This window comes from Carlito syrichta, unplaced genomic scaffold, assembly GCF_000164805.1.
Source record: "Carlito syrichta isolate Samal-C Ts95f unplaced genomic scaffold, Tarsius_syrichta-2.0.1 Scaffold303182, whole genome shotgun sequence".
Lineage (NCBI taxonomy): Eukaryota > Metazoa > Chordata > Mammalia > Primates > Tarsiidae > Carlito > Carlito syrichta.
In genome coordinates, this window is record NW_007247278.1 from 249,851 (window position 1) to 253,549 (window position 3,699).

Sequence of the window (3,699 nt, forward strand, 5' to 3'; positions counted from 1 at the left end):
AAAAAAAAAAAAAAGAATGGGTATGAATATTATGGCTGGCATTTGGGCAGCAAGGCTTGGTATACCAAGCACCAGATCCCAGGACCAGGCAGGCTCCCAGAGCCCAAAATAGCAGTTCAGAATATCCGCAGGTGAAAGTTGATTTTGCTGAGTCACTTTTCCTCTTGGCTTCTCCTGCAAAATCCTTGGCTGCTCTTCTGAGTCTCATGTTGATCACAACATTCAATTCCTAGTAATGGAATGTTCCTTCTTTGCAAAAGCTAGTGGTGGGGGGGAGATAGAGAGGCATCTCCTATTTAACTACCTCCAGTCTCTCCGGTTACAAGGTTTCAGGTGTGCAGGATGACCACAGAACTGAGGAGGTGCCTGAGTCACCCAGCATGCTGGGGAGCTGGGTGGGTTTTTGGCCCAGGCTTTGTCACATGTATCACTTGAGTTGTTTCCCTGATGACCACCAGCTATTTACAATAGCCCTGGTGTAAGAACTGTACCTGACTGTACCTACCTGACCCTAGACCACACTTGTCCTGGTTGGACTTAGGGAGGCCCATGAGAACTTGTAAACAAACAGGGCTAACCGGTTCAGATTCCAGGAAGTGAAAGTGGGTAAACAAATCTCTCTGACCTCCTTGCCTCTGATCAGTCTGCCAGCCTGCGAGTTCTCTGTTAAACCACTGTGTCCTACCCTCCTCTAACACCTTTTGTGGCTCCTCATTTTGCCCACTTCACACTCAGGCTACCTTTTTTGTCTTTTTTTTTTTTTTGAGTTGGAGTCTCACTCTGTTACCCAGGCTGGAGTGCAGTGGCACACTCACAGCCACCGCAGACTCGACCTGCTGGATTTAGGTGATCCTTCTGCCTCAGCCTTCCAAGTAACTGGAACTACAGACGCACGCCACCACGCCCAGCTAGTTTTTGCGATTTATTGTAGAGATGAGGTCTCACCAAGTTGCCCAGACTGGTCTCGAACCCCTGGGCTCATGTCATACCACCTTCGGCCACCAGGAGGTGCACAGTGGGCCCCAGGAGGAACTCTTACCCCCATTCAACACATGAGGAAACTGAGGCCCAGAATGGGCAGAATGTGGGTTCCTAATTCTCCATTACTGCAAGGTCCACACAACTCCATTTCAAGCCACTTCCTCCTCGTGTGCACGCTTGGTGCATCTTTTAGATCTGAATGGTCACACGGTGCTTAATGTTCGCGGGGGAAGGATGACATGGATCACGCACTGCATACAAACCTGTAGACCCCAGGGAAGCCCACCCAAGAATTATCCTGAGCACAGAGGCCTCCAGCCCTACCAGAGAAGTCTAGGCCCTGCCCCAAGCCTGGAGAGCAGAAGCCTCATCTCCTCTGGTGCTTCTAGACCCTGTTCCACACTTCGCCCTGTCACCACCTCAGCCAGACCTGGTGTCTCACCCCGTGACCACACCCAAGGCTAATCCTGTTCCTAATGGCCTCCTCACCTGGTGACAGATGAATCAGCAGCTACAGTGGCATTCTGACTGTGCGAAGGCCTTGTGCTGAGTGGGTAAACTTTTTCCTTCTCTCCCTCTGCCTAAGTCTGACCTGGAGTCTCACCTGGCCCCATCCCATCTACCAGCCAGCCCCACCTCATCCCACTGGCCTCAAGGTAAAGGGCCCTGGAAAGCTCTCTCTTGACCCTCCTTGACCATGGACCCTCCCCAGGAGCTGAACTTCAGAGGTCACAGATAGCCCCTAATCTCTTCTCTGCACAGCTGGACAAACTGAAGTACATCAGTCAGTGGCAGAGAACACGCATCACTCCTTGGGTCAGCCATAATTTCCTGTAGCACTGCGCAAAAAGCCTTAAGGAGGGGGGGGTTGATCTTTATTTATTTATTTATTTTTATTTTTTATTTTTGAGTTGGAGTCTCACTCTGTCACCCAGACTGGAGTGCAGTGGCCGCTCCCGGCCACCGCAGCCTCGACCTGCTGGGCTCCGGCGATCCTTCCGCCTCAGCCTTCCGAGTAGCCGGAATTACAGGCATGCGCTACCACGCCTGGCTGATTTTTTTTTTTTTTTTTAATTTATTGTAGAGATGAGGTCTCACTGCCCAGGCGGGTCTCGAACCTGCGGGCTCAGGCAATCCACTCACCTCAGCCTCCCAAAGGCGCGGGATTACAGGCTGAGCCACTGAGCCCAGCTTTAATTTTTTTTTGACTTGGAGTCTCTGTCACCCAGGCTAGAGTGCATTGGCACACTCATGGCCACACCAGCGTCAACCTGCTAGGTTCAAGTGATCCTTCTGCCTCAGCCTTCCAAGAAGCCAGCACTACAGGTGTGTGCTACCACGTCCGACTAATTTTTTATTTTTATTGTAGAGATGAAGTCTCACCAAGTTATCTGGGCTGGTCTCGAACCCACAGGCTCAGGCAATTCACTTGCCTCAGCCTCCCAAAGTGCTGGAATTACAGACTGAGCCAGCGAACCTGGCCTATTTTTCTTTTAGTTGGAGTCTCTTTTTTTTTTTTTTTGAGTTGGAGTCTCACTCTGTCGCCCAGACTGAAGTGCAGTGGCACGCTCACAGCCAACACAGCCTCGACCGACTGGGCTCAGGCGATCCTTCCTCAGCCTTCCAAGTAGCCAGAATTACAGGCGCACACTACCACACCCAGCTAATTTTTGATTTATTGTAGAGATGAGGTCTCATCAAGGTGCCCAGGCTGGTCTCAAACTCCCAGGCTCAAATCATCCATTCGCCTTGGCCTCCCAAAGTGCTGGGATTACAGTGATCATAATTTTTGGATTTTTTGCCATTCATTCTTTCCAGAAATATCTCCATATGAACAAAATGATCATAATTTTAAAAAGAGACTTGGCTGGGAGCAGTGACTCACACCTGTAATTCCAACACTTTGGGAGGCTGAGGCAGGGCAATTGTTTGAGCCACTAGTTGAAGACGGGACTAGGCAACATAGTGAGACCTCATCTCTACAAAAAAATACAAAAATTAGCAGAACAAGGTGTTCCACACCTATAGTCCCAGCCACTCGGAAGGCTAAGGCAAAAGGATCGCCTGATCACAGGGGTTTGAGGCTTCATTGAGTTGTGATCATGCTACTGCACTTCAGCCTGGGCAACAGAGAGGAACCCTGACTCAATCCCCCCCCCAAAAAAAAAAAACAGAGCCTTGAGTTTGAGTTGGAGGACCTAGGAAAGTCATGGGTGCCTCGGAAAAGCAGAAGCTCATTTTTTAAAAATATGTTTTTTGGGGTTTTTAATTTTGTTTTGTTTTGTTTTTGAGTCAGAGTCTCACTCTGTCGCCCAGGCTGGAGTGCAGTGGCACACTACTCACGGCCACCGCAGCCACGGCATGCCGGGTTCAGGCGATCCTTCCACCTCAGCCTTCCAAGTAGCTGGAACTACAGGCATGCACCACCATATCTGGCTGATTTTTTTATTTATTGTAGAGACGAGGTCTCACCAAGTTGCCTAGGCTGGTCTCGAATCCCTGGACTCAGGCAATCCTCCCGCCTCGGCCTCCCAAAGTGCTGGGATTACTGGCTTGAGTCACTGTGCCCGGCCTAAAAATATATTTTAAAATGGTTTCCTGGCAGGGCTCGGTGGCTCAGCCTGTAATCCCGCGCCTTTGGGAGGCTGAGGTGAGTGAATTGCCTGAGCCCGCGGGTTCGAGACTGCCTGGGCAGCGAGACCTCATCTCTACAATAAA